The sequence below is a fragment of the Symphalangus syndactylus genome, chromosome 8, assembly GCF_028878055.3.
Source record: "Symphalangus syndactylus isolate Jambi chromosome 8, NHGRI_mSymSyn1-v2.1_pri, whole genome shotgun sequence".
Classification (NCBI taxonomy): domain Eukaryota; kingdom Metazoa; phylum Chordata; class Mammalia; order Primates; family Hylobatidae; genus Symphalangus; species Symphalangus syndactylus.
Genome location: NC_072430.2, coordinates 65519571 through 65541125, shown reverse-complemented (window position 1 = coordinate 65541125; position 21555 = coordinate 65519571). Strand labels below are relative to the sequence as shown.

The following is a 21555-nucleotide window of genomic DNA, read 5'->3' as shown; positions in this document are numbered from 1 at the left end:
AGGAAATACAAGGCACACCATTTTTAGGTGAATGAAGGGAGTATTTACAGAGGTATGTGTGGGGATCAGGAAACCAACAGCAAGATCTGATGCCACACCTAGGCTGAAGGGGTTAGTGTTGGAGGAATGCAGAGATTTGCAGTCCCGGACACCTGTGGGGCTGCCCAGAAGAAGCTGTGGTTCTTGAGGAAGGAAACCAGGACCAGAGAAGAATACTGAGGAATAGACACACTGACTTTCTACCCACTGGTCTAACACAGATGGAAATCAGAGATCAAGGGAGTTGGAGTAATGAAGTACTGCGTACTATACAAGCTATCTACTGGCCCATAACAAATGATCCCCAAAACAGCGGTTTCATACAATATATACTTTTTTTTTTCTCTTACAGTTTCTGTGGGTCAGGAATTTGGGAGCAGCTTATCTTAACATTTCAGGCCCTCAGTCTCACCTGAGGTTACAGTCAAAATGTCAGTTGTTTGAAGGCTTGTCTGGGGTGGAGGATCCATTTCCAAGGTGGCTCGCTTACATGGCTGGCAAGTTGGTGCTGGTTGTTGACAGGAGACCTAAGATCCTCCCCACGTCGACCTCTCCACAGGGCAACTTGAGTGATCTCAAAACATGGCACCTGGTTTCCCCCAGAGCGAATGCTCAAGGAGGCCAAGGTGGAAGCTACAGGGCCTGTTATGACCTAGCCTTGGAAAATCACACATTGTCACTTCAGCCACATTCTATTGGTCACACAGATCAGTTCTGAGTCAGTGTGGGAAGAGACTATACCAGAGTATGAACAGTAGAAGCCAAGAAATAATTGAGGGCCATCTTGGAGAGCAAAGCAAAGCAAAGTGGAGAATGAATTGAAAAGCGTGAGGGAGGAGATGGTGATCAGAGAATAACCAGCACCCTTCCTTGATCATTCAATTTAAAATACTGTATGCATTTCTGCTGCTCTGTTCCCCTTCACTGCTTTATTTTTCTTCTCAAAATTTAATGCTACCTGACTTATTTATTTGTTAATGATTTTTTTTTGCATTCCCTCACTATCATATAAAATCCATGAGATCAGAAACACTGTTTTGTTCCCTTCTGGCACCTAGTAAACTTCCAATAAATATTCGTATATTCAAATGTATAAATTATACCCAATTTTAGATACAAAGCAAATGCTTTTTTTTTTTTTTTTTTTTTGAGACAGGGTTTCACTCCATTGCCCATGATGGAGTGCAGTGCCATGATTGTTACAGCTCATTGCAGCCTCTATCTTTTGGGCTCAGATGATCCTCCCACTTTAGCCTCCCAAGTAGTTGGGACTATAGGTGGGTACCACCATGCCTGGCTAATAAAAAGTAAATGCTTTTAAATGGCCAATTCCAGTAATATCCCCATCCTTTTTAAACCAAAAAGTTGTTCCTCCCAACCCAACTCCATCCCTAAAAAGACTAATACTAATCACGGAATTAAAACTTTGTTTCTGGGAGTTTTGGAAGCAGCATAGTTACCTCTTGGTCCTTTCTCTTTCTTCGGCTTCTGTTTTTTTCATTTGGCTGTTCCTTGGAGATTTTATTTTTGTTTTTTGCACTCCCCCCCCTTAATTTTAGAAGCAAGTTTTCATATTTCTTCCTCTTAAAGTAAGTTGCCTCTTATGTGGCTATTAAAATTGCCTGTTTATGTGGCTCCCATTTGAGTTCTCTTTGCAGCAATCTTATTTAAAAAATAGCTCTCATGAAAAAAATAAACCCCTCCCTCCTAATCTTCTTCCTTATTCTCTTTCTTCTGTTTATTCCTGAAATCTACCAAGTGTACCAGTGAAAATTTCTTGTCTTCTGTGGTACATATGAGGCTAAAAAGATTGCTGACCTATGGTTACTGATGGTCGGAGGAAAAGAACAGATTACAAGCAGAAAAACATTTCTTCTGGGCACTAGGGAACATGTAGAATCCATTGTATTAGGCTGTTCTTGCATTGCTATAAAGAAATATCTGAGACTGGATAATTTATAAAGAAGAGAGGTTTAATTGGCCCTCCATTCTGCAGGCTGAACAGAAAGCATGGTGCTGACATCTGCTCAGCTTCTAGGGAGGCCTGAGGAAGCTTACAATCATGGTAGAAGGTGAAGAGGGTTCAGGCACATCACATGGCAAAAGCAGGAGCAAGACAGAGAGAGTGGGAGGGGGGTGCCACCCACTTTTAAGTGATCAGATCTCCTGTGAACTCAGAGTGAGAGCTCACTTATCACCAAGGGAATGTCCCAAGCCATTCATGAGGGATCCACCCCCATGATCCAAACACCTCCCACCAGGCCCCACCTCCAACACTGGGAATTACAGTTCAACATGAGATCTGGGTGGGGACAAGTATCCGAAGTATATCACCTGCATATGCAATGCCAACCCACCGTGGAGCTTATGTACACAACGTTATCCCAGTCAATTGATTATAAGAAGAAGAAGAAGGCAGCCTCAGGAACATTTGCACCCAAATCTAGAGAGGGTGGAAGGATGATTTTTGTCCTCCATCAGCCCTGGAAACTGATGATAAATTAACACATTTCCAGATACCAAGTGGGAGAAACCAGCCCCTTAGGTTATAAAGCAGGTTCCCTTGGAGCGGGGAGATAATCTGGTTGTCAAAAGATACAACTTGGCTCCCCATATGCATACTCATCATTCTACACAAAATCTACACAGCAGTCTTCATTGTAAATGCTTTGATCATAAGATGCCCTTCGTATCACCATCAGCTTTTGACCCAGTGGTACTGGAGCAGCAGTTTTGACTCTTATACTAAGAGTACATACTAACCTCATCATTTACTTATATCATAAATGGGAACAGTGAGTTTCCATTGTTCTTGTGGAGTTCATTTACTCATTTGACAAAGATTTAGTGAGTGCTTACTGTGTATCAGGCACCATCAAGACCCTGCCTGATCAAGAACACAATTGTTCTTTTCCTACAGACTTAAGGGTAGAAAGATGTTTTTATTTTCCCATCTGATGATTGTCATGGATGGTGAGTCTTTGAAGAGTTTCCTTAGACTGTTATTCCATAATGAAATGGGAGTCTGTCTCACTAATAAATAGATTAAGCAAATATGTCCATTCTGAACACTTTAATTTCTTCCTTAAAATCTTTTCTCTAGTGGTGGCTTCTCAGCTGTGGGGTATGAACAACTTTTTTCTCTCTTGCCTATAATATATGTGGTTATTGCTGTCACGTCCTTCAGATATAAAACCATTGATATATGTAATCCTTAAATAAGGGTGCAGGTAATGTCATTTTTCCACTTTTACATCAGCTCTGCACCAAGTGTGTTGCTAGAATTTTGGCAGGATTTACTTAAGTCATATTATGCTGTTAATTTTCAGTTTATGCAAATCTACTTTCTAGATGTAAAAATTTAGCAGTGAGGGATGTATGTAAATATTTTAATAGTAAATAAATGACTTGGCAGTGGTCTGGGTAAATTTCAGTATTCTGAACTAGGAAGGAATCAATGACCATAACTGATCTTGAGCATGTAACTCACTCTTTTCATTGGAAAATAAAATCATAAACATTAATGTATAATGAACAAACTTGCCATACTAACAGATACTATAGGACTTTGATAATATTTTAAAAATTAAAAAGAGCCCTACAGAAACTTGACTTATCTTTCTCCTCCTAAAATGAATCTCTGGACCTCACTTGTCGTGCTTTTGCCTTTATTCATATATGCAAATAAGATTTATTGCACACCTACTGTGTCCTACGCACTGAGCACTGTGCAAGGCACTAGAGATACAAGACTGAGCAAGACATTACCTGTGAATTCTAGGATTTCACATATGGTTGAAGATAGAGGTAAACATGCAATGATAATACAATGTAATAAGAGCTATAACCAGGATAAAGAAGTGGTAATTTGTCGGGGCAGGGGAGGGGTCCCTAGCTTAGTCATTTTCCTTTATAAAACTGCACAAAAATAGTAATTTGCTAGGGAATCTTAATTATAGATTATTTTTGCCAGGTCAATAATTTGAGACTTCCAGTTTTACTCTATACTACATAATGCTTCTCTGTTGAAATTTCCTTGTGTAATCATACAAGTAATACTTAAAGAATGTTGAACAGCTTCTTACTAAAGTAACGGAAATCATTTTAGCAACATTTCACGAGAAGTGTTTTGCATTACTGCAAATGCACCTTCAGAGTTCACAGATTTGCCAGAAGAGCAATCAATTGACAATGCTTTCCTTCATAAGAGCTTTCTACATATAGTGGGACTTCATTATCATCTAAGTAAAGAATAGATTTTTTTTTTCCTGCTGGTTTAATGTTATTACTTGGTCGGTAACTTCAGGGTCTTTCCTTTTTCAAAATCACTATCACATTTCCCCCCTTGCTATATCCTCTTCTCATTTTTTGATTTCTGGGGACATTTTTGGTAATATTTTAAGCAGCCTTAGTAGTTGTTCACTCATTCTCTTAGATTTTTAGCTGATTTTATAAAATTTTCTGGTATTTTCAAAATGGTCAGTAGTGGTCATAACTTTCTTCCATAGGACCTAATTGTTTATACTCAGTTCAAGTTAACAAATACTGAGTGCACGCAATGTACCAAGTGCTGTGCGAGGTGGGTGCTGAAGATGCAGAGATGTGAGACATAGCCGTTGCCCTCAGGGAGTGGCATGTCTAGTTATCACACTCTAGTGGACTCTGATGGAAGGGACACATTCACAAGCCATAGTTCCCTCCACTGCTATGGTTCTGTTCATGAAATTCTGTCACAGAAAATTCAAAATGAGAACCTGAAAACCTAGGTACAGAATAGAGCCAGAGTAGCCAAGGAAGGTCACAGGTAAATTTATGAAAACCCCTTCCAGTAGGGAAATCAACAAAGACATAAAGAAAAATGCCTTCAAACAGCTCCTGTAATTTCCTATCCTCTTTTGCCAACCTATTTACTGACAAAATAGATCACGCTGTCTGGTCTACATTTTTGGCACAGAAAAACTAAGTCTTGCCTTTCTGCCTTGCCTATAAATTATTGGAGTCATTATTGTATAGCTTTTCTTTCAAGATACTTCAAAATGATTTACGTGCGTGATATTAATCTTGCAGATTTGTATCCTGTAATTCTGACATTCCTTTTAAAGGACTATTTTTCCAAGGCTTTGTGGGTGCACAGTGTTCTCTAACCTCTGTCACACTTCGCTGCTGACTCCCTCTTCTTGTTCTTGTTGCCTGTTTCCTGTTGTCCCTGAATTTCTTTTTTTTCTTTCTTTTTTTTTTTTTTTTTTTTTTTCTGGGACACAGTCTCGCTCTGTAGCCCAGGTTGGAGTGCAGTGGCACTATCTTGGCTCACTGCATCCTCTGCCTCCCAGGTTCAAGTGATTCCCCTGCCCCAGCCTCCCAAGTAGGCGTGCACCACCAGGCTAATTTTTGTATTTTTAGTAGAGATGTGGTTTCACCGTGTTGGCCAGGCTGGTCTCAAACTCCTGACCTCAGGTGATCTGCCTGCCTTGGCCTCCCAAAGTGCTGGGATTACAGATGTGAGCCACCATGCCTGGCCTGTCCCTGAATGTCTATATTGATCTTCAGGGACTTTTTGGAAGCAACAAGTTTTACTTCGCAGAATCACTGTTTCTGTTTTTATGGTAGTAACACATTTGGTTTAAATTCTTTCACCTGACCCCAGTCAATAGCCCAGCTCCAACTTCTGCTGGTGGAGGAAGGGTTTGGAACAGTTTCTGCTTATGGGGAAGATCAGAACTTCAGAAACATACAAGGCAGCCCTGGTTTGGGGAGTGTGGAGCCCTTGTTCCTAGTAGCCTGGTCAAACTCTCTCTGGGCACAACTGCTTGTATCCACAGCAAGGCCTCCATGGCTCTTTTTGAAATTTTTTATTTGTTTTTATTTTTATTTTGTAGGTGGAGTCTTGCTTTGTTGCCCAGGCTGGAGTGCAGTGGTGCTATCTTGGCTCACTGCAACCTCCTCCTCCAGGGTTGCAAGCAATTTTCCTGCCTCAGCCCCCCGAGTAGCTGGGATTACAGGTACCCGCCACCACACCTGGCTAATTTTTGTATTTTTAGTAGAGATGGGGTTTTGCCATGTTGGCCAGGCTGCTCTCAAACCACTGACCTCAAGTGATCCTCCTACCTTGGCCTCCCAAGGTGCTGGGATTACAGGAGTGAGCCACCGCGCCCGGCCGGCTGTGGCTCTTTCTTACCTACTTCCAGCTCTGGTTCTGCCTCCCTCCCGTCTTTTGCCTTCTCCCTGCCTGTGTCCCTCTGTGCTACCGTCCTCTTCAGTAAGACCTCAGGCTTCATGGTTAGCCCTCCTCCAGCCCTCTTCAATTTCCATCTACTCTTGGCCTCCTTACCCATCCCCTTCCTTTCCTCATCAACATTTGTGTTTGTTTTCTCGTGAGGGGTTAGGAAAGCAAGCATCTTTAACTCATTCATCACCGATAGCCTCCCCAGGAGTGTATGTATATATGCAACACACACATGTATACATACATGTGTGACATTTCAGGCAATATCAGAGAAGGATCTGGGGGGCTTCGCACTACCAGCTGTGCCCAGAGCAAAAGGAGAGAACTCATGGTTCCAATACATTTCTCTCTGATGAAAGAGTTGGCTATCACTCTTCATGTCCCTTGTCCCACTAGCTTTCGTGCTGGGCCGTGAGACAGAGACTGGCATTTTTCATTAGTGAAGGCCAGCCATTCTCTCTCCAGAAAGATTAGTTCTGCCCACCCACTCCCTGACTCTCTTCAAGCCAAATATGATTCAGTCTTCTTGGCTCCTAACAGCTGGGCTTAGGCTCAGATGTCTGGGGGGAGAGAATGATCCTGTGACACACAGATCAGATCATGATTATATCTTTTTGAAGAACTCTTTAAAGAGGCTTCTATTCCCTTTAGCTGATCCAAGAAATGCCTGGAATTCTAGCTTTTCTGTGATAAAATAACAGCTCAGTAATTTATTTATTCTTCATTACTATTCAGCTGAACAATTAAGCAAGCCATTAAATGTACCACCAATGTATAAGAGTGGACAAGATTTATGACTACATGGATTTACCTTTTTGTTCCCATTTTACTCTTCCTTCTTCCCTGCAGCCTACACATGCACTCAAGGGCTGGCTTTGCTGGCACAGTTTATGGCTCCTTTCTGATAGGAAGCAGAGAGAGAGACTGACTGACCAACAGACCTACCTACCAAAGCTGAGACAGGGAAGAAAAAGTAGGGAGGGCTCAGCCAGAGAAGGCAAGTCAATCAAAAAATAAAGAACTAGGCCGGGTGCAGTGGCTCATGCCTGTAATCCCAGCACTTTAGGAGGCTGAGGCAGGTGGATCACCTGAGGTCAGAAGTTCAAGACCAGCCTGGGCAACATAGCAAAATGCTATCTGTACAAAAAATACAAAAATTAGCTGGGCATGGTGGGTTGGTGCACGCCTGTAATCCCAGCTACTTGGGAAGCTGAGGCAGGAGAATCGCTTGAACCTGGGAGGTGGAGGTTGCAGTGAGCTGAGATTGTGCCACTGCACTACACACTGGGTGACAGAGCAAGACAGTCTCAAAAAAATAAAAAATGAAAAAATAAAGAACTCGCTGGGCATGGCGGGGGAGGAGAGAGAAGGAGGTGTACAGCATTGCAGAGAGATTAGAGAGTTTGGGGATTTGGCATATGAGATGCACTGGGACAGTTGGGATGTGGCAAAGATTTGAGAGTGCATAGGGGGATGTGAGAAGTGTTTCTAGCTTATTCATCAGTCTCTTTAAAGTTCCTACAGAGATACAAATAAAGAATAGCTTTCTTTTTAATATTTCTTTTCTTTTTTGTTGTTGTTGTTCGAGACGGAGTCTTGCTCTGTTGTCCAGATAGAGTGCAATGGCAAAATCTTGGCTCACTGCAACCTCTGCCTCCTGGGTTCAAGTGATTCTCCTGCCTTAGCCTCCTGAGTAGCTGGGACTACAGGCATGCACCACTACACCTGGCTTATTTTTGTATTTTTAGTAGAGATGGAGTTTCACTGTGTTGGCCAGGCTGGTCTTGAACTCCTGACCTAGTGCTCTGCCTGCCTCGGCCTCGCAAATTGCTGGGATTACAGGCGTAAGCCACTGAGCCCAGCCTTAATATTTATTTTCTAATTACTTTTTCGTTGCCAGACTATGCTTCTTTATAAGAAGTTCAATGCAGAAATGGAACTAGGAGTTGTCCCAGAATTTTTTAGGCTTGACCATATAACAAATATTCAGAATTTGGTGCGCATGTGCCATGGATTTCCATAGAAAATTTGCAATATATATATATATATATATATATATATATATATATATATATAGATGGAGGGATTATTGTTTCTTACCCCATGACCAACTTCTCATTTTTGAGACTTCCTTTTCCTCCCATCATTCAAAGGAATGGAATTTCTGCCAATGATGGCTTTTCATTATACAAACATCTGTTGACTACCTGCTGTGTGACAAGCAAATGTGGACCTAACCTTAAGGGACCCAAATGCTAATGGGTGAGATGCACATCTAACAAAACCTGAAAATAACGTCCTTAGTGCTGAAATGGAAGTAGAGGCAAGGCACCAGTTGTGCTCACAGGAAAGGAAGCACCTGCTTAGTTTCCATGGTCAGGAAAGGCTTCTGAGAAAAACTGAGTCCTAAAGGATAAGTAGGGGTTTACTAGCAGGCAAAATAGAGGAAGGGATAGGGCATTTCTGGCAACAGAAATAGCATGTGCCAAGATGCAGAGAGAAAACAGCACAGCCCCATTAGGAACCTGCTGTGAAGGTTGTAGGATATAAGGCTGCGACAGGCACTAAGGTGAGAATGTGGACAGGTGACATCACAGAAGGCTTTGTATACCATGCAGAGGAATTAAGGCATATATCCTGGAAGCAACCCGGAGGGGAGATACGGAAAAATTATAGTAGGAAAGTGACTTGATCAACTCTCCATCTCAGCAATGTACTTCTGGTGGGGATGGCTTCGAAGAGAGACTGGAGGTAGGAGGACAAAGTAGAAAGTATTGTAATTGCACAGAAAAAACCAAAGCATTTGTAAAATAAGACAGTGGCAAGAGGAAGAGAGAGGAGGGGTTCGGGCAAGGAGATTGTTGGTGAGAATGAAAGGATGAGGAACTTTAAATCAGATTGGGATAACAAAGATAAAAGGTTTTGGGATTATTATTATATTCCTGATGTGGGCAACTGGTTTGTATTCCTCATTAAATGAAATGGAGAATATAGAAAGAGGAACAGGCTTTGGATGAAGGTATAGTACATAATTTGGGGATTATTAACATGACTCCAAGGAACATCCAGCTAGAAAGCTCAGTAACATAGGAGAGACATCAGGCCAAAATTATGTCCTCTTCATTACCCGACCTCCGCTACCAGTAGATGTAAGAAATGCAAGGTATTAATGCCCACAAATACGGCCATGCATGAATGTTAGAGTATTTTACAGACTTTGTTTTACCCAGTGATAAAATGTACTGGGATAGGCTCATGGTTAGCAATTGATGCATAAACTATTAATGGTGAGATGTCATTTTCCTAAGAAATCAACACTTTGCAAACTTGGTATGCAAACTTGTGTTAAGAGCTCTAAACTGGATTAATCTATCCTGGCCAAGCTACACCCCACACTTTACTTTTCTCTCCTGAAAAAGAGGCTATTAGGACCAGTTGAAAAGCAATGAGGTATTAATGAGAGAGAGATCTTAAAATCTAGTTTTTAGCTTTGTATAGAGTTTTGTTGGCACCTCCTAACACTGGCGATTAACCTACTGTGAGTTTTATAAGGGCCAGAGATGGAAGAACTGATTAGAAGGCAGCAGGCAAAATTCCTAGAGATTTTATTGTTTGAAAGAGGTTTTCCTGTATAGGCTTAAATATAAATACCAACCACTCTCCGATGGTTGAGAGAGAGAGAGAGAGTTAGAAACAAAAAGACACAAAAAATTACTGTACTTGAATCTAGAGTTTATGCCAGAACCTACTGGTCTAAAATTAACCATAGTCTTGTTTCCAACCATTAATAACAAGCTTCTCATTTTTCTTCGACTTGGCATCATGCATATTTAAATTTACATTTAAAAGCTCCTGGTAACCTTTGGCACCAGGGTTCCTGGTTTGGAGATAACTCATGTGGTGGTGGATTCATGCCCAATCCTCTCACTACTGCATTTCTATTTGCCTGTGGATCGAAGCTAGTTGCTCATTTTCAATCTTAAATCAATCCATTTTGTAATTTTCAGGTGTGAGTGAGTTGACATCAGGGTCCTTTTTGATGAAAGATTTCCTTGAAAAAACAAACTCCGTTCAAATCAAAACAAAGGGTGTTTTGGGACTGTCTCAGAACATTTCATAGAAATTAAATTCTGTACCTTCTAGGTTAATGTGCTGTGGTCCTCACAGTGTGTTTGGAAGGCTCACCTGGTGAGTTATTCACCATCAGTCCTAGATTTCTAACATTTCCTGTTTACTTGCTGGAGGATTAAGGCAAAACTGGATTAAAAAGGAGGAGTTGGGGAATTAACTGTTGCCTGGCAAGATTAGCTTTCCAGGCACTGATTCCTGAGAAAAGGTGTTTTTTTTTTTGTAGTTGTTTTTGTTTTTAACTCCATAGTGTTGCCTGGACACTAGAACAGGATTCCCCTTCCCCCATCTCATGTTTAATCTGTAGCTTCCCCAAAGTACCTTGTGTTAGTACTGGGGGGAGAATGACTCACACGTTGAATAAATTGTTATTAAAGCATCCGGGCTCAATTGTGAACATACTAATAGTGTGGAATCAGAAAACCAAGTACTGGTGAGGGTTTGGCTGCTGACTGCCGAAATCACTTGCTGAATGTGAGGCCCAACGTCCTCTAAAAATAATAAGAGTTAATATGTGCCGAATACTTCCTATGTCCCTAGAACTATTATTAGCACTTTGTATACCATCTCATTTAATCCTCATATTTCCACTGTAGAGCATGACTATCATCAACTACATTTTGCAGATGAGGAAACTGAGGCACATGATGTTAAATAATTTGCCCAAGTTCATACAGTCATTAATGGCAACTTGGATTGAAATTCTGGCAGACAGCTTGCAGGCTCTACCCTTGTGGGTTCTACGATATTACCTCCTAAAATGAAGGGAAGGGACTGGAGGATCCTGAGGGACCTTTCAGCCCTATTAGTGTGTGTGGAATGGGGAGAGGGGTATTCAGTTTCTCTGTTGGGAATGTGCAGCATTCAGCACCACCTCATTCCTTCCCATCTATGAGAATCTTTTGGGAATAGTCCTCACTATTAGGCCTATAGGTAGCATCGCCAAACTTGGTTTAATTCTCGTGCCCCATAAGAATACTTATCAGGGACATTCTTTTCTGAGCATGTGGGTTAAGTAAGATCTCAGTGGTAGTGGGACCTTGGAGAAATGAAGCATCTGAAATGCTGGCCACAGAGAAAAATGCTGCAGTGAGAAGCTGCAAGCTGCAAGCTCCCAGCTAGCTGGCTTGATGGGGACCACAGTAAATCAGGAGGAACAGTGGAGGCAGGTGTGGGATCTCGGGGGCCAGAACCTGGCCAGGGGATGTTGACCCAAAAAAAACCAGCAGCAGCAGTAGAAACAACAACAGCAAGAACAACAATAGCTACAAGCCAAGTTCAGGCTTAAAAAGCAGGCAATGTGCCAGGAAGGGGGCCGACTGAGCAGTGTGTGTGGAGGTGACCGTGGGGGGATGAGAAAAGGGGAAGGAAGGAACAGACAGCACCAGAGGGACTTGAACAAAGGGAGAAGGGGGATGAAAGTCAGATCACTGTCAGCAGCCCAGAAGCAGACAAAACCACCAGAGTAAGCCCTGAAATGGAAATGAGAGGGAAAAGAAGCAAGCAGCTAACAGCTACCAAGAAGGGGAGGAAGTGGGAGATGCGCTGCTTCCTGTAGAAAGAACGTTGATTGAAGACAAAGCTGGGTGGGGACTAGTCCCTGGGCTGCAGCCGCCGCTACACATACTCACAACGCTGCCGCCGCGCTCCGTGGGCAACTCCTACTACTGCTGGGCTGGGCTGGGCTGGGCTGGGCTGCGCCGGAGCTCGCCTGCACAGATCAGCTCCGGAGAGAGGGGAAAACCACGCTCCTCTGACCAAGCCTCGGGAGCTAAGGTAAAGGAAACGTTTTCCATGTTGCTCGTTTTTAATTGAGAAAAACGACCATCGCCTGTGGTTTTACGGTCCGATTTCTAAGGGATGATAGAGACATCGCTTCAGGACTAGGGGAAATGATTAGATTCTTTTGGAAGGGTCTTTGAGAATGCCCACATTCATGACACATTTGATTAAAAAAACCTCATCATCAGTGCTTAGATTTGATGACTAGACAGGGCAACATGCTAAATACAAGAAGCTGTTTGTATAGTTCTCTCGGAGGAAAACCAGGGCTGAGTCGAAATTCATCTGGGGCTGTGAAGCTGTGGTCTGGTCATCGGAGCCTGGCAGTCCCCTTGTTTTAGGGGAGTGAGTGGTGTAAAATATTAATTGCATTCCCTTTCTTACACATTGCACTGGGATGTCTTCTGATTTGCAAAAATAATGGCTGTGATTTGGCTTTTTGAGGAGTTAAATTCTTTTGTACTTAGATTTTGCCAACAAAGGCTTGAATTGCGTGTGTGAGGGGCAGTATTTACCATTAAAAAACAGTGTCTTCCTCCCTCAGCTTGTGCAGCTGCGTTCAGTATAACCTCAGACACAGCTATCATTTGCCAGTAGGTCTTATCCTAAAGTTGCATCCTTGTTCAAAGGAGCGTGGCGGGTTTAAGGCCAGTAACTTGTCCAGAATCAGATACTAGCATATGCATGGATTTTATGTTTATATGAATTTTATTCACCTCTAGGTCAAGGTGCATGTTAGCCTCGGTGAGGGACAAAATAAAAAAGTGCAGCTGGGTTGTTTCCTTATGCGAATATATGGTAGATAGACTGAAGTGGTAAAACCAGAACATGATTTTTATTCTTTGATTTTCTTGAGCAAAGGATGTTTTTAATGAGAGCCTGGGTCTATGACTTGTTCATATTTATGAATGATATGTAAAAGTACACTAAATAGGTATAGCGGATGAGAACTGAGATTGTGAGATTCCTCTCACAGGATATATAGAAGAGTTTAATACCCTCGTGTAGCATGATTTAAAGAATTAAGCTTTTTTTAATCTTCAGCAGAAAGTACAGTTAAACAGTAAGTAGTCATTGATAAAAGGGTTTTTTTTTCTAGAGTTTCTATAACGAAAGGAGATAATTTTTCAAAAGAAAGAGAAAAACTGCTTATAGTGGAGTAAAAAATTTTAAAAAGTCAATATTTTGACACAAATTCTTGAAACATAGGTTCTTAAATACCAAATATGCTAGTTGAGAGTGTTATGTATGTATATGCCTCCTCCTTTATCATCATTCTCACTTGTGAAGAGCTATAGGGCTGTTTTTAATGCTATCTTTATGAAATCGATATGGCTTCTCAAAATCTGTGGAGTAGCAGCACATTTTGAGAGATGGGAAGCTTTTATAGCTACTAAAGAAAAAAATGTCTATTTCTTGGAGGTTTTTTGCTCATTAAAGTAAACCTGAACCATGCCTAAGAGACAAAGTACTGCTAGTATTGAAACCATGGAACTCCTTGAAGGATTCACTGAATTTAATCAAACTTGTGGGCAAAACAAGTCGTGACATGGATTTTGCAGTTCCGCTTCCTATTTGCATCCTAAAGGGAAATATGTAAAGATCATCTTCTTAGAGAAGAGACCTAGGGTAGATCTTCGATCCAGAATGACCCAGTGGAGTTCTAGAATCAAGCTGTGCATCATGAAATGAAGTAAAAAGTTGGCAACCTGAGCTGCATAGATGAGGACAGGCTTACCCTTTGGTACTTACTCCTCTGCAGGCTGTATTCACTAGATAATGCCAACACCCTGCTTTGTTTGGGGAGGCACAGACAATCTGCATTACTCTTCTGTGTGTGTTTTACACATGAGTAAGAAAATGAAACCTTGCCCGACGGGCATAGTAGAGTCAAGACGGCCTTGCTATCTTTCTGAAGACAACTAAGAGGTGCCTATTTTCTGCACAGCACAAAACATTTCTTAATGGTTAAATTCCAGCTTGAAGCAGAACATTAATGAGTAACAGCAGATCAGTAACTATGATGGTAGAATGTTTAGGAAAAAGATGAATATGCTTCTACATTGTAAAATGAAACTATTTCCACTTATTCTGGCCATATGGAATATTGAAAGACATAATGATTTTTCCTGGGGTATTCACTGGCTTTTGAGGAGTAGACCAACACAGAAATTTCAATTGTGCTTTTTTTTTTTTTTCTGCCATATGGCCAATGGCTGAATGGAAACATGACTCCATTATTATATTGCCAGCCTTGGGCCTCATATGGTGGGCATGTAGTGAATGTGTTTGGTTGACTGACTTTGTTTAGCCTGCTTCAGAAAGCAGGCCCAACTTTTAAGTCTAAAAGCTGTGTAGTCAAAAAAAAGACTTCTGTGGGTAGGAGAAAACACTGTGGAGAGAAAAGAACACAGGCTTTGGAGCCAGGCAGATCTGCCTTTGAAACCTATCACTGGTTCTTACTACTTAACTTGGTACATTAACTTAGGAACCTCAGTTTCCTCATTGTAAAGAAGAGCTAGTAATACATAATCAAAGTTTTTGTTTTGCTTTGTTTTTGCTTTTGTGTGCGGATAAGTGAGTGCTTTCTACATAGAAGGTACTCAAATGTTATTTTTTTCTTCCTTGGTGGCATAAGGAAAAGTTAGCATATTCTTGGCCTTTACCACTGCCTCACAGGTTTAGGGAGACTTTTTTTACAGTGATAAAATATACATAACATAACATTTCCCATTTTAACTATTTTTTTAAGTATGCAGTTCTGTGGTAGCGAGTATATTGATGTACTGTCATCACCACCGTCCATCCATAGAACTGTCTTTATCTTGCAAAACTGAAATTCTATACCCATTAATCCTCTTTCCCTCCTTCTCTCAGCTCCTGGAAACCCCCATTTTACTTCTGCCTCTATGAATTTGACCAAGTATCCCATATAAGTGGAGTCATAGAATATTTGTCCTTTTGTGACTGGCTTAATACACTTAGCATACTGTCTTTAAGATTCATCCATGTTGTAGCATGTGCTAGAATTTTCCTCCTCTTTAAGCTGAATAATATTCCATTCAATGTATAGACTATACTTTGTTTATTCTCTTTTGATGGACACTTGGGTCGTGTTTTGGCTACTGTAAATAATACTGCTATGAACACAGGTGTACAAATATCTGTTAGAGTCCCTGCTCTTACTTCTTTTGGGAACCCAGAAGTGAAAATGATGGAACATAGTAATTATATATTTAATTTTTGAAGAATTGCCATACTGTTTTCCATAGCAGCTGCACTATTTTACATTCCCACCAGCAATGAAGAAGGATTCCAACTTCCCCACATTCTCATCAATATTTATGTTGTTTTTTATTTATGTTTTTGATAACAGCCATTTTAAGAGGTATGAAGTGATATCTCTTTATGGTTTTGATTCGCATTTTCCTAATCATTAGTGATGTTGAGCATCTTTTGTTGTGCTCATTGGCCATTTGTGTATCTTCTTAGAAAAATGTCTATTCATATTCCTTGCTGATGTTTTTCCCCAGAAACACTGTGTTGAGAATCTTTGCCAATTTTTAATCAGATTTTCAAGGAGACATTTGCAAATGGCGGGATCTTTTAACATAATGTGTCATTAGATCATAATCATAATCTTTGTATTTAACCTCCTTTATACAACAGTATTATCCCTGCCCAAATAAAATAACGTCTCTCAAAAGCAACATTTGAAATCAAAAGGAGAGAGTAAGAAAATGTGCATAGCTTCTGCTAGTTGGTGATGTCCAGAACCTGATAGTGAAATTCAAACCTTTGTTGTAGACAGTCACACCAGTGATTCTGCTGGTCAAATCTCAGACCGGGCTACCACTATGGAGGTACTAGAGAGCTGTTTCTTCAGTGCTTTTCTGGTCCCCTCTCATTGGAGAAAAATGCTCAACAGGTAGCGTGGTCAGAAAGGGAGGGGAGAAACTAAAGTACTAAATTGCTCTCAAATCCTTAATAATGGGAAGCATTAACTTGTGGGGAGGGGCTACAGTAGTTAAACAATACAACGGGTTTCTGAGGCATCAAGTTTCTACAAACGAAGTGTGATTCTAACCAAAATTTCACTTTTAAAAATAATGAATCCTCTGTTTCCTTTTCCACGACAGATTTTATTCCTAATCCTTAAACTGGTGAGGCAGGGTATGGTGAGGCTGAGGAGAGTTGGGCAGAACAATTAGCAGGGACCCTATTGAATAGCAAGAGTATCTGAGCTTTATGGTGTGGAGGCAGACGTTGACCTTAAATGGTTTGAAGAGCTCCTGAATAATTAATGTTAACTTTCTGTAATGCACTTTGTCCATGTGCTGGGGGCCAGGGGTGGGGGGAAGTTTGCAAATAATGACCCCTAATTTTATTTAATGTGCACATCTATTCATTTTATAACTACTGGGAGAACCCAGGTGCCTGGCTTTACTAGATCTGGGTAGGAGAGGAGAGTTGCAGAGCTGTGTTAAGATTTAGTCTCCACCCTCCCACCCTCACCCCCAAGATGATGACTATGTTAATTAGCCTGATTTGATCATCACAATGTATACATGTATCAAAACATCACATTGTACCCCATAAATATACACAATTATTATTTTTCTTTTTTGTGATGTGTTCAAAATTCTTTATTTTTTATTATTGTACTTTAAGTTTTAGGGTACATGTGCACAATATGCAGGTTTGTTACATATGTATCCATGTGCCATGTTGGTGTGCTGCATCCATTAACTCGTCATTTAGCATTAGGTGTATCTCCTAATGCTATCCCTCCCCTTTCCCCCCACCCCACAACAGTCTCCGGAGTGTGATGTTCCCCTTCCTGTGTCCATGTGTTCTCATTGTTCAATTCCCACCTATGAGTGAGAACATGCGGTGTTTGGTTTTTTGTCCTTGTGATAGTTTACTGAGAATGATGATTTCCAGTTTCATTCATGTCCCTACGAAGGACATGAACTCATCATTTTTTATGGCTGCATAGTATTCCATGGTGTATATGTGCCACATTTTCTTAATCCAGTCTATCGTTGTTGGACATTTGGGTTGGTTCCAAGTCTTTGCTATTGTGAATAGTGCCACAATAAACATGTGTGCATGTGTCTTTATAGCAGCACGATTTATAGTCCTTTGGGTATATACCCAGTAATGGGATGGCTGGGTCAAATAGTATTTCTAGTTCTAGATCCCTGAGGAATCGCCACACTGACTTCCACAATGGTTGCACTAGTTTACAGTCCCACCAACAGTGTAAAAGTGTTCCTATTTCTCCACATCCTCTCCAGCACCTGTTGTCTCCTGACTTTTTAATGATGGCCATTCTAACTGGTGTGAGATGGTATCTCATTGTGGTTTTGATTTGCATTTCTCTGATGGCCAGTGATGATGAGCATTTTTTCATGTGTTTTTTGGCTGCATAAATGTCTTCTTTTGAGAAGTGTCTGTTTATGTCCTTCGCCCACTTGTTGATGGGGTTGTTTGTTTTTTTCTTGTAAATTTGTTTGAGTTCATTGTAGATTCTGGATATTAGCCCTTTGTCAGATGAGTAGGTTGCGAAAATTTTCTCCCATTGTGTAGGTTGCCTGTTCACCCTGCTGGTAGTTTCTTTTGCTGGGCAGAAGCTCTTTAGTTTAATTAGATCCCACACAATTATTATTTATCAATTAAAAATATAATAAAAAATTTATAAAGGACTGAGTCCCTGGCCTAGGACATGCTAGAATGGTAGAGCTGAAAATGATCTGGGGGTGACCTAGCCTATATCGACCTCTTCATAAGGGATAATAAAATAGGCCTGGAATTTAGAGTTCCACAGTTCATTAATTCCTTACCTCCCAGTTAAAACTCCATTTCACTTACCTCATGTTAGGGCAAAGTCTTTATATGTTGTCACATTTAAAATTGTTTGTAAGACTGAAATATTTTGTTTAAAAAAAAAGTGTAGACTATTTACATTTAGTACCCTATGTAAATATAGAGTTTCTGTGTACAAACTTGGTCAGGTGTAAAAGATGCCACTGTGGAATAGAGATTTAAGTTTTCAGGTAAGAGTATTAGAGATATCTGTAAATATATGGTTCTTGAAAATTCTTATGTTAAAGACAACAGTTGTATTTAGTGGGACTCAGTGTTCAGATCATCTCTAGAGGACTTCATTAAACACTGAAAAAAAAAAAGGGAGCTCAATTCTCAAACTTTAGTGATAACATGTTTCTTAGAAGTGGTACCATTGTATACAGAGGCTCGAGATAAGACAGGATCAGCCCCTTTATCTCTTGGCAAATATGTGTAAACAGTCAAGCTGTTAATGAAAAGGATTTGAAAAACCAGTATCTTGACCACTTCTTCCCTGTTCCCTGGCCTTCCCTTGCTCCCTGGCCAGCCTGGGTGTGGGGTCAGGCATTCCCCTGATCCTCTTCCCAGGAACCCAGCACTCAGAGGTAGAGGAGAGGGGCTGAAAACTGGGCTGACTGATTCTACTCTAGGTTCACTGCATCTCCACAGGGCCATTGCTGTTCTTTCAAAATTCCTTCCTTCTTCCTTTTTTATTTCACTTTTCACTCTGTCCTGTGCATTTTCAATGGAAACCATTCAACCAAGCCCCTACTGCCTTTATTCGTTAGAAGTGACCTCACCTTCTGTCTGAGAAGGCGCATATTACAGACTTCCTCAACCTCATTCTTACCACCTTAGAATTTCCCCACATCTTCCTTTATTTTAGATCATTTGAATTGCTGTCACAAATTACCAAAGATGAGGTAACCCAGAAACAACAGAAATCTGTTTTGTTTTTTTACACTTCTATGGGCTGGAAAGTCCAAAATCAAGGTACTGGCAGATTTGATGTCTGGCGAAGGCCATGGACAGCACTTTCTGTGTGTCCCCACATGACAGAAGGGGCCAGCTGGCTCTCTCCAGTCTCTCTTATAAGGGCACTAATCCCATTCATGGGACTCCATACTCATGACCTAATCACCCCCAAAGGTGGCCTCATGTCCTAATACCATTGCAGTGGGGATCAGGTTCCAGCATATGGGTATGTAGGGGGACAGAAACATCTGCATCATTCACATCATTCATTCTCCTCTTTTTCCTAAGTCAAATTAACATCATCTTTCCTTCAAGCCAAGAATAAACCCTCTACTTGGACTCTCTATCCCATTCCCTTTTACTTTCTAAGGGATTATGTTGTGACAATAATTCTGTCTTTCCTACATATTTAGTTTCTTCACTTTCTTGGTCCTTTCCTCTTTCCCTGTAAACATGCTTAGTTTTTCCATACACACACAAAGTAATTAAGAAGTAGATGAAACAAATCTCCTCCTACCTCTCTGAGGGCTCCAACTTCACTAACTTCAGTTCCTGCTCCCCACATATGCGTGTTCTCAAGATATGAGTCTTTGGCCATTTAATTTCTCCCTCTCCCTTAATCAAATTCTGTCCTGTGATTTTAGTCATTGTTGCTGTGTGGGTCAGTCCCAAATCTGATTAAGCATCCTGATCATTCACCTCCTCTCTCAGCTAGTACAGGAAGCTGCCTACAAATTCACCAGAACATCCAACCCACAGAAAATGAAACTCACATGTCCAAAACTGTGCTCACCATCACCTTTCCCATTCCTCAAAACCAGCTCCTCACCTGATTTCATAACTGTTAATGACACCCCATTTATCATTACCTCAGTTATGACAATTCAACTTCACTGTTTTCCTCACCAAGCACCCCTAGTTGTTGCAGGAAGTTGCATAGCCCTTTGCAATTGTGATTGGGAAAATATCTTGATACGGACTCTTTTCCATGTTTATAGCCGGTGTCTTAGTTCAGGCCCTCCTAACCTCCAGCTGGGCTGACTTGTTTTTTGAGTTCTTTTCTCTCTGCCTGGGATAAGTTAGTTCCTTCCATACTTTGTCCCCACAGTCTTACTTCTCTGAATAACCAAATTCCATCTGTCCTGTAAAGCTCAGTTCAAATGCTGCCTCTTTCATGAAGCCTCCCTTGGTTTCTTCCCTTTTTTCCCCAGTAAAAAACAATGCCTCCTCTGAAATCTTTTGTTCTTTCATCACAGCATCTAGCTCATTCTAGCGTGTATAACAGCAATCTGCATAATTTTTTTTTTTTTGACCACACTCCAAGCTCTTTGAGGACAGCGGTCACATCTGGTTTCATCTTTGTCTTCCTTATACCACACAATGCACTTTCTTTATCATTCATTTATTTAATGAACATTCTTGAGTGACTCATTTTTTGATGCAGAGTGGGCTAGACATAGTGCTTGTCCTCTAAGAGCTCACAGACTCGTGGGGAAAACAGACAAATACAGCAATATAATTACAATACAATTAATCGATATGTTCAAAGTCTTAACATCTGCAGTGTGCCACGTGCTCGTCAAGATGCCAGGGAGACTAGGATGAACAAAATTGGCCAGTTGTTTTCTTGAAACTTACATTCGAGTATTGAGAGAGACTCAATAAACACATAAACCAGTGGTTTTTAGGTCTAACTGCACATTAGAAATCACTGAGAGGGTAGTTTGAAAAAAATATCATGTCCCAAACTCACCTCAGAGTAATTAATTCGCAATCAACCAGGATTGGAACCCATTGACAGAAATGACTTACAATAAAAGAAAATATCAAGTAGTAGTGAGTGCTTTGATGGATTGAAGTAGAAACAGGGTGAATGGTGGGGACTGTGCCTATGCTGGCAGGGGTAATTGGGAGATTACTTTGTTGAGTAATACCTGAAGGCCTCTCTGAAGAGGTGACATTTGAGTTGAGACCAAAATGTTGCTGAGGAGTCAGCCACGTAAAGATATTGGGGTGAAGGGGGCTAGTGGAGAAGGTTTTGAGCAGAAGGTGCAGGTGCCTTTCTGAAATAAGGATGAAATGAAATTTCAGAGGAAATGTGTCCTTCACATACATGTTCTATAATCTACAAAATATTTCTTTTCCCTGCAGAAAGCAGCTTTTCAATAAACTTTGTGGACTCCAAATGCAGAACACTTGGCTGCTGTGTTGATTACTTGATCTGGGTTGGATTTTATTTAGTTCAAATTGATTTACACGGTCAGGAAGACTACTCTGATTACATTTTTTTTCTCTACACTGCAATCAGCACTACACTACTTGTCTGAATTAAATACCATTCATATTGTTTAAAATAACCTTAGGTACTTGATATTATCTTTGTCTGAATAAAGAGGAGAAAGCAATGACTTCAGCCCTTATTCCTGTTTTGGGGAACCAGGGAAAACCTCCTAGAGGAGTCATTCAGACCACACAGAGTAAAGAAAGCACTAACTAGTTTGAATAAGTGAAGATTAACATATGTCAAGAATTAAGTTGAGAATGACATTTGTTAGGCA

General features: G+C 40.8%; 1 protein-coding gene across 5 annotated transcripts in view; it reads left to right on the top strand.

Annotated features, from left to right (window-relative positions):
- GNG2 (G protein subunit gamma 2) overlaps positions 1–21555 on the top strand; it is a 156511-nt gene that overhangs the window by 32831 nt on the left and 102125 nt on the right. The window contains exon 1 of one of the 5 annotated variants that reach the window (XM_055289369.2): positions 8907–9013. The exons of the other annotated variants lie outside the window; for them this stretch is intronic. The gene's annotated coding sequence lies outside the window, so the exon portion shown is untranslated. Of the gene's footprint in view, positions 1–8906; positions 9014–21555 lie in introns of those variants that run through there. 5 annotated transcript variants of the gene reach the window in all.